We start from the raw sequence: 15,683 nt of genomic DNA on the forward strand, positions 1-15,683 counted from the left end.
CTCGCCTTCTTCTAGGATCACGAGCAACGGAGGGTGCGATAGATACTTTTTCAAGTCTCTCAATGCCTGCTAAAATTTCAAAGTCCATTTGAAATATTTCTTCTTTTTTAACATGCCAAAAAAATATTAGCAACGCTCAGACAATCGAGATATGAACCTTCCTAACCCGACCAGCCGTTACACCTCTTGGGATTTTCTCGATTGATTGGATATGGATTGGGTTAGCTTTTATTCCCTTGCTGGTCATAATGAACCCCAAGAATCTGTCGGAGTTTACTCCGAAAGCACATTTCTTTGGGTTCAATATCAAATTGTACCTGCGTAGGATGTCAAATATTTCTTGCAAATGCTTTATATATTCCTCTATTCCAAGAGATTTAATGATTATGTCATCTAAATAAACCTCCACACTTTGTACCAGCTGGTGTTCAAACATCCAGCTGGTTGATTGATGGAAGGTGGTGCCCGCATTCTTCGGGCCAAAAAGGCATGACGGTATAATAATAGGTACCATGGTATGTTATGAACAAAATATTTTCTTGGTTTGTTAGGTCCAACTGGATATGGCCGAACCCTGAGAAAACTTTTAAAAAGCTAAGTAATTCATACCTGGAGACCGAGTCGACAATTCTGTCAAGACGGGGCATAGGGTACGAGCTGCTTACGCATGCCTTATTCAGGTCTTTTAAATCAAAATACATTCGAAAGTCATGAGGAGTTTTAGGGATTACCACCACATTGTCTAGCCAGTCATGGTGTTTCACTTTGTGGGTTGACCCTAGCTTGATGAGTCGAGCCACTTCCTCTTTGACGAACTAGCTACGCTCCGCTGATACCAAACGCCTCTTTTGTTTCACGGGCTGACTGTCCGGGTGCATGATTATTTTGTGAATGGCTAACTCCGTCGGGATACCTGCAGCATCCACCCCTCGACCAAGTAAAGCTACATGAATTATTTGCTAAGAAGTTAAGTAGCTTCCCCGAGACTCAGAGTTCAAGCCCAAGCCCAAGCCCAAGTATACCTGCTCCTCGGAGGTATCTGGTCGATAAACAATCAACTCTAGCTCCTCCGCCATGGATATCCCTGCATCCGTCTCATATGGTGTGATGAACCCTTTAGGTACTCTGTCTATTGCGTCCTCTGGGGGAAATCTCAAAGGGACCGCCCTCATAGCATGTAGTCAGGGCCTGCCTGGGACCAAATTGTATGGCATCTATCATTCAAGGACGTCAAACAGAGCTTCTAAAGAGATTTCTCCCACATGAGTGACCAGCTTGATCTGGTCTTAGGTGGTTTCGCTCGATAGGTTGAACTCGATTAGAACTTTTATTACCAGGATTACTTGGTTCGTCACCTGCATCTCTTTGAGCACTCGAAGGAGCACTATATTCACGGAGCTTCCTGGGTCTATAAATCACATGTTTAATATTAAAATCAAAGATTTATAAGGATATTACCAGTGCATCAGTGACTTTTCCTCTGCTTCATCGAAGTTATGAAGTATGCCGGGTGATTTCTCCCTCCTTTTAGGAAGGGAGACGGGTCCTATTACTGCAATTCTTGAGATACCGCTCCTATTATCTTTCTTTCAAAGATCACGTTGATCCTTTCCTGTGGCGTTGACCCGTTGCGACAAGTCCCGGCCTCTTTCTCTCTGTCATGCTTGTTTCAGTTATCTAAGAACTCCTTTAGATGCCCCCTACGGAGCAAGTCTACATTCTCGTAAGTCTACATTCTCATAATGGATATGTTTGCAATCCTCAGTTAAATACCTTGGAATAGTGTCGTACTCACACCACAGATCTACGTCCCGGCGGTTGGGGTTGGACCTTATGATCGTCGGTAACCTGGCCCCGCCATGTCTTTCATTTCCATGACTAATTAACCGACTTCTGCATCGAAGTTATAGGATGCCACACTCGACAGACCCGAGTCTTTTGGCGGCCCATATCGTGGTGCGTCCCTGTCCCTCCTGGGCTGGCCCTGATCACACTACAGCCTATTGTTTCGGGTCTCATTTCTTGGAGGGGGGCGAGCCGCATAGGGATTATACCACTCTTATGGACCCCGTTGTTTAAATGGAAAGATAGTTTTAGGCTTTTTCTAGGGCGTCCCTTTGACTTCAATTCCGACTTTTGTTCTGAGATCATTCTCAGTCCTCATCTTGGTCGTGTACCTTATTTACTTCATTCCAGGACTTGACTTGGAACTCCCTCAAGCTTTCCTTTAGCTTTTTTGATGCGTCTGAACCACGGGTGTTTAAACCATTAGCGAATTCAGTGGCCGCCCAATTCTTTGGGATAGCTGGTAAAGTCATCCTTTCCTGTTGGAACCTCTCAACATAACTGCGGAGCGATTCATCCTTCCTTTGTTTGATGGTGAAGACGTCCTCTTTGTGTGTCTCCACTTTTCACACCCCCACATAAGCCTTTACAAAAGCATTTGCAAGAGCAACAAAAGAATCAAAAAAAAATTGGGTAAAAGGATATACCATGAGAGTGCTCCCTTTATGAGCGTTTGATTAATTTTTTTCAGCATGACTGATTCAATCTCGTGCCATTTGATATTGTGCCCTATGATTGAAGCTTCGAAGGTCGTGATGTGCTCTTCCAGGTCCATAGTCTCGTCGTATTTAGGCATTTTCGGTATTTTGAACTTTCTAGGGATGGGTCCAGAGGTCGCGCTTGATTTATAAGGTATCTTTCCATACTTTCTCACCCCCGCTCCTTTCAAGATTGGGAGAGCCCATAGTATCTGGCTCATCCGATCATGAAGTTCTTTCTTGAGCCAGGAGAACCTCGCCATGTCAGTGTTTTGCTCAACCAATCCTAGCCCTGCTTGCTTCACATCTTTCGCAGATGTCTCCAGCACTTTGGTGTTCACTGGGTCATCCAACGAGCGCTCTCCCGAGGCCATGCCAGACAGAGAGTTTAAGATTGTTTCCATACATTCCATTCTTGCATCACTGGCCGGTAGAATCTCAGCCAGGGTGGCATTCGAGAGGGGTTCACCTTCCTTATACATCCCTTCCACCACAGAATGAAGGCGCCTTCTTTTTTTGCTAGAATAATGCCCTCTAGGTGGTGCCTCCCTGCTTTCCGCTGAGTGGTCGAGTTGATCTTCCTCGATGGGGGCTTTGCCATGGTATTTTGTCGAAGGTGGTGTTATCTCCTCTCTTTCTTCCCATTTGCTCGGCGCTAAGTCATTCTCCCTCGGTCGTGAACCCTGCGGATCCCCTTTCGTCTAGAATACTACTTTTTGATGAACTATTTCCTGACTCAGGCATAACTGACTGTAACGTTATTGCTAAAAAAAAATGGAACCATCATGTGTCCCTTCTAGATTTTATGCTATAAATCAGGACGACTTCACAGTTGTCTATCCCCACAGATGGCGCCAGACTGTTTTCCGGTAAAAACGGATAATCTGTTAGAGATTTTTATTTTAAGGGTTTAAAGACAAGTAGGTCGTATCCAATCCTGAAAACTCTCCTTTCGGGGTCAGCGTGTTTGTGATTATAATAGCTATATCGAAAGAGCCGAGCTTAATAACAAGATAATGTAAGACAAATTGATATTCCAAGATAAATGATGTGCCCGGATGTATATTGCTCTTGAGAGAAAAATAAGAGATAGGTTACAAGAGAGGAAGTGAAGATACCTTACGTGATAAGCTATCTATATAGAAATCAAAACAAGACTTTTCAACCCTAACGTTCGACTGATGTGACCCTTCTACACCCCCATGTGCTTCCCAGCCGCAGCGCTCTGATCGAGATTCATTGATGTGACCCAAATTGGTGAAAGTGGATGTCAGCTGCAGAAGCCGTCCCGGTATCCCCGAGTTCCTGGGTGCGGAAAACAACCCGGGCACGGATTTATCCCAATACACCTATATGTTGAAGAAATTTCCAGGACATATCCTAGCACTTTCTATGAAGCTTCCTCCAAATATATGAATGACAAAGGATGCTTCCTCACACCTAGGAGTCACCTTCCTCTCACCCATGAAGCTTCCTCCAAGCTTCCTCACACCTTCCACCTATCTAGTTTTGGTCCTATAAATAGAGAAGCTTGTAAAGCTTTCTATCATCAGACATTAGATCATCACAACACAACCAAGAAGAGTTGTGTAATATCCTTGAGAGATTTGTGAGGTGTCTTTTGAGAGTTTTTTTTTTTGTTAGAGCTTGTATGTCTCTTATTTCTATTCTTGAAAGTAATAGAAGTATTTTTCTCTCATATTAACTCGATACTTTAATTACCCCAACAAGTGGTATCAGAGCCAAGGTTTTGTCTGAGTATGCTCTGTGGTTGCAGCATAGTCTGAACTTCCACATCAGAAAAGAATTACCTTGGTGCTCTTGAATTAGCTGCCACGACACCGGTCAGTTTTGTAATTTTGAAAAATTGCAGTTTGGTCCCTCAATTTTTTTTGAAAATTATTCAGAAGGTGAAAAATGACCATTGACGAGTCAACTTCATCTTCTGGAGCTATGATTATGCTCACGGATACCAACTACACGTTGTGGAAACCTCGGATGGAAGATTTCCTCAGTTGTAAAGACCTTTTTGATCCAATAGAGCTGAAGGGTATTAATCCTGACCCGCCCAAGTCAATAGAGTGGAAGAAAATTAATAGAAAAACTATTGGTCAAATCCGACAATGGATTGACCATAGTGTCTTCCACCACGTTGCATAAGAAATCGATGCTTATGTCCTTTGGAAGAAGTTGGAAGACATGTACCAGGCCAAGACCGCTCGGAACAAGGCCCTTCTGATGAGACGCCTTGTCAATATGAATCTCAAAAGTGGAACTTCTGTTGCCGAACATACCAGTGAGTTCCAGAATCTGGTAAATCAATTATCTTGTGTAGAAATGCCACTTGGAGACGAAATGCAATCTCTACTACTTCTTAGTTTCCTTCCTGATAGTTGGAAAACACTAGTTGTGACTCTCAGCAACTCAGCCCCATATGGCAAACTTACCATGTCTGTGGTCAAGGATGCATTGTTCAATGAAGAGGCAAGAAGGAAAGACATGAGCACAGATCAGACTCATGCCCTTGTGATGGAGAATTGAGGAAGATCACAAGGAAAACAACAAAGAAACAGTAGAGGAAAATGGCAAAGTAGAGGCAAAAGTCGGGGGAGATCATCGGATGGCCGGAAACCTTCTTATTCCTGCCACCATTGCGGTATAGAGGGTCACATGAAGAAGAATTGCTACAAATGGCTAGAGGAGCAAGGCAACAGCAGTTCTCAACCGAAGAACAAGGGTGGTGAAGCGCTCATCACAGTCTCAGGTGATGTAGCGTACTGTACCACCCATGATGAGACATGCGTTCACGTCTCAAGAGAAGACACGGAATGGGTGGTAGATACTGCAGCATCCAACCACGTAACTCCCCACAGGCACTACTTCACAACATACAAAGCAAGAGACTTTGGAGCGGTGAAGATGGGTAATTCCAGTTCCTCTAGAATAGCCGGAATTGGTGATGTACAAATAAAGATAGGTACCGGGAGCACAATCACTTTGAAGGATGTCAGACATGTGCCAGATCTTCGGCTCAATCTCCTGTCAGTGGTATCTCTTGACAAACAAGGGTATGAAAACCATTTTAGCAGAGGCACATGGAAAATGTCAAAGGGCGTTTTGACAATCGCTCGAGGACATATTTGTGTCACATTGTACAAAACGCATTTGAGAATTTGTACAGACAACCTTAACATTGCAGAGGAGGCTTCTCAGGATTTATGGCACCAGAGACTCGGCCATATGAGCGAGAAAGGGTTGACTACCTTGATGAAGAAGAATCTGATAAATGTTGACAAGAACGCCGCACTATGTCCTTGCAATCATTGTCTTTTCGGTAAGCAACACAGAGTGTCATTTAATTTCACTTCAACAAAAAGATCAGAGTTGTTAAGTTTGGTACACTCTGATGTCTGCGGTCCTATGGAGGTTGAATCACTCGGTGGAAGCAGATATTTTCTGACTTTTATCGATGATGCTTCTCGGAAAGTGTGGGTGTATTTCCTGAAGACGAAGGACCAGGTGTTCGAGTGCTTCAAGTCATTTCACGTCTTGGTGGAACGTGAAACAGGAAAGAAGCTGAAATGTCTCCGATATGATAATGGAGGCGAGTATACTTCCAAGGTGTTCGATGCATATTGCAGAGCATATGGTATTCGACATGAGAAGTCAGTACCGCGCACCCCTCAGCACAATGGTATTGCTGAAAGAATGAACCGGACTATCATGGAGCGTGTCCGGAGCATGCTGAACATGGCTAAACTTCCAAAGCCATTTTGGGGAGAAGCAGTCAACACCGCATGTTATCTCATCAACCGATCACCTTCAGTACCACTCAACTTTGAAGTTCCAGAGAGGCTATGGACAGGTAAGGATCCTACATACTCACATCTTAGAGTATTTAGGTGTTCATCATATGCACATGTATCCAAAGAGCTCAGACAGAAGCTTGATGCGAGAACTATCCCATGCATTTTCATTGGCTACGGAAATGAAGAGTTTGGATACAGGTTATGGGATCCTAAGGAGAAAAAAGTTATCAGAAGCAGGGACGTTGTGTTTCACAAAAATTTAACAATAGAAGACATTGAAAAATCCACGATGTCTCAGAAGTCAAATGAGGGTGCTCAAGTTTCAAATGAAGCACCGGAATTGTTCTTAAGAAATAATGACGAAGTGCCAGAAGAAAACTCAGAAGCAGAAGAAGATGAGGAGACAGAAGAGAGTGTTGAGCAAGGGGAACCACAACCCACCTCACCAGAACCATCACACGACACAAATGACGGTAGTTCTTCTCAGATGGTTCCAACTGTTCGTAGATCTGAACGAGGCCATATACCATCAAAAAGGTACTCATCATCTGAATACCTTTTGCTTACTGAAGATGGAGAACCAGAGAGTTTTCAAGAAGCTATGTCTCATAAGGATAAAGCAAAATGGCTGATAGCAATGCGGGATGAGTTAGAATCTCTACAGAAAAATCAAACTTATGAGATCGTAGAACTTCCTAAAGGAAAGAATGCACTGAGAAACAAATGGGTGTTCAAGTTAAAGAAGGATGCAAGCGGACAAGTGGTGAAACACAAAGCTCGGTTGGTTGTCAAAGGGTTCCAACAGAAGAAAGGAATTGACTTTGATGAGATCTTTGCACCAGTTGTCAAGATGACCTCAATCCGAGTTATACTTGGATTGGCAGCAAGTATGAACTTAGAGCTTGAACAAATGGATGTGAAGACAGCATTTCTTCACGGAGATTTGAAAGAAGAAATCTATATGCAGCAGCCAGAAGGTTTTGAGGTTTCAAGTGATAATATCGTGTGCAAGCTATCTAAAAGCTTATATGGTTTGAAGCAGGCACCAAGGCAGTGGAATAAGAAGTTTGACTCATGCATGAAGAGTCAAGGCTATAAGAAGACTACTGCGGATGAGTGTGTATATATCAAGAGACTTACAGACGGTACCTTCATTGCTCTTTTACTATATGTAGACGACATGTTGATCGTTGGGAAAGATCAAATAAAGATAAACCAACTGAAGAAAGAACTCTCTAAGTCTTTTGATATGAAAGACTTAGGACCGGCTCAACAGATTCTTGGGATGCAGATCACTCGAGATAGGAAGAATCGCAAGTTATGGCTATCTCAAGAAAAGTACATTGAACGGGTACTTGAGAGATTCAACATGAATAATACCAAACCAGTTAGTGTTCCACTTGTGAATCATTTCAAGTTGAGCAAAAGAACATGTCCCACATCCAAGGAAGAGATCGGGGAGATGTCAGCGGTGCCCTATTCTTCAGCAGTTGGAAGTCTGATGTATGCCATGGTATGCACACGGCCAGATATCGCTCATGCAGTGGGTACAGTGAGTCATTTTCTTTCTAACCCCGGGAAGGAGCATTGGGAGGCAGTCAAATGGATTCTCAGATACTTGAAGGGTACCACGAAGTTATGTCTTTGCTACGGAGGAGCTGATCCAGTCTTGGAAGGCTATACAGATGCTGATATGGCCGGAGATATTGATAGTAGAAAATCTACTTCAGGATATATCTACACTTTTGCAGGGGGAGCTGTTTCTTGGCAATCAAGATTGCAGAAGTGTGTCGCTTTATCTACAACAGAAGCAGAATACATTGCTGCCGCTGAAGCTGGTAAAGAAATGTTGTGGCTAAAGCGCTATCTCCAAGAACTTAGGATCCAGCAGAAAGAGTACAAGATACATTGTGACAGTCGAAGTGCTCTAGACTTGAGCAAGAACTCCATGTACCATTCCCGTACAAAACATATTGATGTTCGGTATCACTGGATACGCGAGACGATTGATCAACAACTATTGAGACTAGTGAAGATCAACACAAAGGAGAATCCATCAGACATGCTGACAAAGGTGGTGACACGAGATAAGCTAGAACTATGCAGAGACATAGTCGGGATGCTTGTTCTGAATATGCCTGGAAGGGGAGAATTGAAGAAATTTCCAGGACATATCCTAGCACTTTCTATGAAGCTTCTTCCAAATGTATGAATGACAAAGGATGCTTCCTCACACCTAGGAGTCACCTTCCTCTCACCCACCATTGAAGCTTCCTCCAAGCTTCCTCACACCTTCCACCTACCTAGTTTTGGTCCTATAAATAGAGAAGCTTGTAAAGCTTTCTATCATCAGACATTAGATCATCACAACACAACCAAGAAGAGTTGTGTAATATCCTTGAGAGATTTGTGAGGTGTCTTTTGAGAGTTTTTTTTTTTTGTTAGAGCTTGTATGTCTCTTATTTCTATTCTTGAAAGTAATAGAAGTATTTTTCTCTCATATTAGCTCGATACTTTAATTACCCCAACATATGTGGCCTTACAATAAACACAATCTTGAATGGCAACCTATTAGTATGTTTTCTTGGACTATAGCAACTATCACAACGCCTATACGTGGTTTTTAACAGCAATAAAAACAACATTTATAGACACTTCTGTTAATGACCGTTAAAAGCTTTTTGCAACCCCATATACAGTAAGTAAAATTTGATGGCCACTAAATATTTTAGCAACAATTTCTATTGATGCTAAAGGCCTTTTTATTGCTGCTAAGACCATTCTTTTCGTAATATTGTAGATGATAGATCTCTAGGAATGTTATCTTTGATTGAAACATCTTCCCGTTTGTCACGACTGATCTATCTCAATCATCTTCACACCTCACATTATCTCCTCCGCCATATTATAATAAATATAAATATGGGTAGTTAGACCATATCTCAAATATTTAATAAAATTATAATATATTTTATCCACCTAAAGGAAAACATATTTTTAGCACAGTAGAATTTATGCATGTAAAATCGACACAACAATAATGACAATCTTTGAATGTACGTCTATGCAATACACTGGTGGTAAGGTCAGGATTTTGTATTCTTGTCGATTGCTGATTGGTTGATTTCACTGGTTAGTTTTCAATAAAAAAAAAAATTGTTTAAACATTAAACTTTTCGACATATTGTATATTGGATTGGACTGGTAATTCTTAAAAATCTTTAAGCTTTCTGATGACATGTTTTTGCTAGAAGTTTTTCCAGTGTTGCCTACGAAACTTTTATGGTTAGACATGCTAGGAATTCCATTTTGAAAGAAGAATTTCTGCTAGTTTTATTATTTTCGGTACAACTAGGTGTGTGCAAGTTGCTCCGAACATCACAATTAAAAATATATATATAGAATTCTAATGACGCCAACCTCTGTGAGAACTCTCTAGCTATTTTGTAATAATGAGTATATTAGTACTAAGTATATGTTTTATCCTTTTAATTTAACCCCCAAAATAACAATAAGAAAGTGGACAAGAGAACCCGATGAACAGAATGTAAGACCCAAATATATTATATAGGTGTATCAACTATTGCCTCCTCAATTAACTTATAGATGATGTGTTTCATAGAATTCAAAAATAAATTAAAAAAAATATGCTTACAAACTTACTATAATAAAATTATATTTAACACAATTAATGTAAAATGTATAAATATCACTTTATTATATTTTCAAAGGACGCAGGTATGGTGTTTAGGACTGTTTGATTTGTTTTTTTAATATCTATTTTATAAATTTCTTTTTATTTAAAAATTAATAAATATAATATTCAGTAAGATACTAAGCGAATCTAATACTATATCAAATGAATATTTTTAGAAAATTATATGGTGGCTGGTTGTAGTTATTATGGATGGCAGTAGTTGATGGTGGTAGTTGGTGGGGATGTTTTATTGTAGTGATTGGTGGTGGTGGTGATTGTGGCCAAGGATAGTGGGTGGTAGGTGCTGGGTAGTAACAGTTGATACTGGTAGGAGTAATCATGGGCGATGGCGGTAGCGGTGATTGGATGGAATTGGTGAACTGTCATCCTTTTAGAAATTCTTAAATAGACCCTTCAATGATATTAGAGATTTTGTTACAGATTTTAATCATTCAGATCATACACATTAAGTGATTGTAAATTAAAAAGAAACAAAACATTTAATGATTAAAATCTAAATGATTAAGATTCAGACCTATAAATAAACAAACTTAATAATTGAGATATGAATTATTAAGATTAGGACACTGCAGTGCAAATAAACAAGGTCTTATTGATCATCCCTACTTCATTTTTTTCAAGTTAAGGTTTTTAATATTTTAATGTGAAAAGATTAAACTACGGTGTGTTAAAAATAGAAACGAGAGCTACCTACCACAACTAGAGGGCATAGGTTAGGACTAGATGAGGTTTGCCCGTGCTACCAACAATTTTGACACTTAATTTTTTTTCTGCATTTTCTTACTTGATGTTCTTATTCATAAATCTCGTTTAGTCGTTTAGTCCTTATTCATAAATCTCACTTTAAAAGGAGTCTTTGCTAAATGTGATTTCATACCCAGAATTCAAACCTAAAACCTCTGATTAAGATTGAAGAAGTACTTACCACTTCATAACTTTTGATAATTTTTTGGCAGTCAATTGTTACCCTTTCTTCTCCTTGTCTTTTAATGTTCGTTTAGCATCAGTGAATTTAATTAAGTAAATATAGTTCATTAATACACTACAAGCAGGTTCCTCGTCGTGAAATAATTAAAAATTATTAGATTTGCAAACAAGTTCTACATTAATTAGGTTTCTCATCGTGAAGTAATTGGAAATTATTCGATTTGCAAACAAGTTCTACGTAAGTTAAATTATAAAAATAAGAATATGTTGATTAATAATCTTTACGTTATTGTATGTATTATCAAATCTTTCTTTGGTCTATATAAGAAAGTTTTATTAATAATAGTATTAGCTGTATAATCATATGTGATCAACATAATGAGCATTAAATAACTAAAAGTCAAATTGTAATTGCTAATTTCACTTATCTCGAATAAAAGTAATTTTTAATAGATAAATTTTTAGCGTAAGCTATATTAACCGTGAATTTGTCTACTACCTCAACCTTAGTGACAACGAAATAATATATTGGTTTGGAAGTCTGGCAATAGCTTTAATAGACCCTTTTTCGATTTGTTTGTGACATCCTCCTATAGAAGCGATGTTAACATTTTTCTATCATTTTAATTTTAGTGGATATCTCCAATTGGACGTCCTCATGAAAATTATCAATTGCTAAATTTAACTAAAGCTTCGCTTTATTCATGCTCTTATAGCTTATTCATTGTGTTCGTACAAGTTTTAATTGTATGTTTATTGAAGTCAAAATAACGATTTTAAGTATTTATGCAGAAGCGGTAATTTCCTTGTTAATAACAAGGAAAGTCATAGACTTGTAATAGTCATCTTGGATTTTCATTGTTGCTAAAAATAAATCTTAAACGGTCAACTAATTGTGAGATTTCCAAATTGGAGTAAGGCACCCAAGAACAGAAATCAATCCTCGGTAGGGAACAGAATAAAAATGAATATGTATCGGTCTATTCCAAAAAAGAAAAATATATGTAACGACTTCCATATCATTTTAAAACACAAAAGTCATATAATTTCCTAAATATATGTAGAGAATATATTTTTTGTTTACCTTATGACATTTTGTTAAAATTCCTCACTCAATTAAATTATACATTGTAATAATATCAAAGAATTTTATGATACTTCATGTGCTAATCTTCTTTGGATTAACTTTTTTACAACATTTTTAATCAATTCTATTAAAATATAAATGAATGTTTCGAAAGATAACTTGGTTCGGCTCAAACTTGGTAGTATCTTAAACAAATGAAGCTCGTTCACTCTTTAGCTAGGCTGTTTATTTTTTTGAGGATTTACGTCTGCATATATAATTATAAAGAGCCTAAATCTATCAAGCACACAGAGTGTTATATTTATTCCCTCTGGTTCATATTATGTAGTATCTTTAGCTTTTCCATTTAGTCAAAATAAATGATCTCTTACATAATAAGAAATGTAATAATTGTTCTTTCTAAACTTGCCCTTATTTAAATAAGTGTGTTTATACATAACCAAGAAATCATATTAAATAGGTATTATTTAATTAAGTATAATATAGTGAAAACATGTCTTACTTCTAAGGGTGAGGGAATTTCTTGCAGAGTGCGCCCAAAATAACAAATATCATATAATATAGAACAGAGGGAGAATTTTTATATTAGAAGTAAAAAAAAAATATTATTCTAGTTATTAGGTGAAATCATATTAAAGTCAATTTTATTCCAAATATGCACATACAGTACGAATTGTTTTATATATGTGTTGAATTTAATCTCTTATCAAATTACATTATTTGTCATGTCATATATTTATACAATTAATTTGAGTTTTAAAAGTTCTGAAGTGAATATTTGAAAATAACCTACTACTACATTTTTTATTTGGGATATATTTGAGAGATCTAAAAAATAAATGTAGCTATAAATTGATGGAGCATGGAAATTAAAATTTCCAAAACGAAACGAATATCAAAGTAGGCACGTGGCTATCAGAAAAAGGATGCAAAGTATTGAAAACTTACGGGACCCACAACTGTAGGAAATGAGTGATTGGGAAATAGGGTCCACGGGGGAGATTCATTGGTTGATGCACTTGATAGCTTTGAAATTACTATTATACCCTTGGCCATCTTGCTTTCATTCTTCTATATAGTATATTAGATGGTCTATGCTCGTGCGCAATATTTTAGATTATATTATATCTATGTATATGTAGTTGTATTTGAATAGTGATATATATATATATATATATATACACACGCACGAAGCATGGGTTTTGTGTTTCGCATCTAAAACTTTATTATATTTGTGTTTGCTACGAAAATTTATTAATACTTTTTAAAAAAAAAAAAACTTGTTTAAAAGAAACTATTTTCCTCTCTTTGAGATAAAACAATAGCTATATTTAAGCATGAATTGATACTTCAATTTTAATTTGATTAATTTAAAGGTGTAAAATACTTATTATTTTTTATCAAATTTTGATTTGGATAATTCTAATTCTAATTATTAAATTAATTTTACATGTTTAAAACTAAACAAAGTAGAAATTGATTTTCTATTTAAACGAATAAATGCTATTTTTTAATTTTTGGTAAATATTCTCGGTTTAGCTCATTTTTCTTGGCATGTTGTCGTTTGCATGTTTTTTAAGGAAACGTGAATTAGAATTAGAATTTGACTAATTTACCCTATTTATTATTTGATCTTCATTTGATATTAATCTCTTTTCACATTTATTAGAGTAAGAATAAAAATAAAAAAGTAATTAAATAGTATCTTATTTTTAAAATATATATACTTAAGTATATTTATTTTAGTAAACATAAAATAAATGACATGGTGGAATAACAAATACAACAATTAAATATTTTGAAGAAAAGTAATAATATGGGGCTCGTGTTTTTTGCTATGCAATAATTTTATTTGCTCTCACTAATGGGTTAATATGCATGTGGCAATGAATCCACTATTATTGACTTGATGGGGATACTTTGAGAATTACATGAATATTGTTTGATATTTAATATATGGGGTGCACATTTTTTTTTTCGAAGTAGCCTTTTTTTAATATAGGGTCCACGTTTTTTTCATGAGTTTGGAGAGGGTGGGGTCCACTTTTTTTTCTGGAGTTTGGAGATGGTAGGGTCCACTTTTTTTTAAGAGTGACTGACGACGAAGCATAGTTAAACCGATGCTTCTATATAGTAAAAAATAGAAATATAATAAAGTATTTCTATCTACTTTTAGAAGAGTGGGTAATATAAAGCATAAAATGTCATTTTTTTGCCCTTAAATAAAAAAGTGGGCGGGACCACAAAGAAATTTTTTGCCCTTAAATAAAAAAGTGGGACCGAACACGGACGACGATCTTGCCTCTATAAACCGACTCTTCTATATAGTAGTAATAGTAAAGTAATACATATATTATGTTCATAACACGATTAATATAACATTGTATTTTGTGCTCTATATCCAAAACTTTATTATATTAGTGTTTGCTATGAATATAAAGTTAGCAAAAATTCATTAATACTTTTTAAAAGAGAAGACTTATTTAAAAGGAAACTATTTTTCTCTCTTTGAGATAAAACAATAACAACATTTATGCATCAGTTAATACTTTGAATTTTGATTCGATTAATTTAAAGGTGTAAAATATCCTATTGTTAATGTATGTAGATTGGGCCTAAACAATACCTATGATTTTTTTTTTATCAAATTTTAATTTGGATAATTCTAATTCAAATTATTATATTAATTTTACATGTTTAAAATGAAATAAAGTACAAATTTGATTTTCTATTTAAATGAAGAACTTCTATTTTTAAATTTTTAGTAAATATCTTTCGTTTAACTCATTGCACTTGTCATTTTGTGTTTTACACGATTTTTTAAGGAAACATCAATTATAATTAGAATTTCACTAATTTACCTTATTAATTATTTGATCTCCATTTAATATTTTTTATAACATTAATCTCTTTTCACATTTATTAGAGTAAAGAAAAAATGAAAAAGTAATTAAATTCTATCTTATTTTAATATATAAGTATTTTAAGTATATTGCTGTACAATAATTTCATTTGCTCCCACTAATAGGTTGATAAGCATGCGACAGTGAATCCATCATTAATGATTTAATGAGATACTTTGAAAATTACATGAATATTGTTTGATTTTTTAATATAGGATGCACTTTTTTTACATTGTTTTTTTTTTAATATGGGATTCATTTTTTTTATTATTGCTTGATTTTGTTAATATGGGGTCCACTTTTTTTTTCTTGTGAGCTTGGAGGTGGTGGGTTCCACTTTTTTTTAATATTGGTTAGTGTTTAATATGGGGCTCACAATTTTTTTTAAATATTGATTGGTGTATAATATGGGGCCCACAATTTATTTTCTTCGTGTTTAAAATTTTATTATATTAGTGTTTGCAACGAATACAAAGTCTGCATTTTTTTTTGATATTTTTTATTTTTTTTAATATGGGATTCACTTTTTATTTTATTTTATATATTGCTTGATTTTGTCAATATGGGATACTATGTTCAAAACACGATTAATATATTATTATAGTTTGTGCTCTGTATCTAAAACTTTATTATATTAGTGCTTGCTACAAATACAAAGTTAGCAAAAATTTACTAATAGACTTATTCAAAAGGAAA

The sequence above is a fragment of the Lycium barbarum genome, chromosome 2, assembly GCF_019175385.1.
Source record: "Lycium barbarum isolate Lr01 chromosome 2, ASM1917538v2, whole genome shotgun sequence".
Taxonomy (NCBI): domain Eukaryota; kingdom Viridiplantae; phylum Streptophyta; class Magnoliopsida; order Solanales; family Solanaceae; genus Lycium; species Lycium barbarum.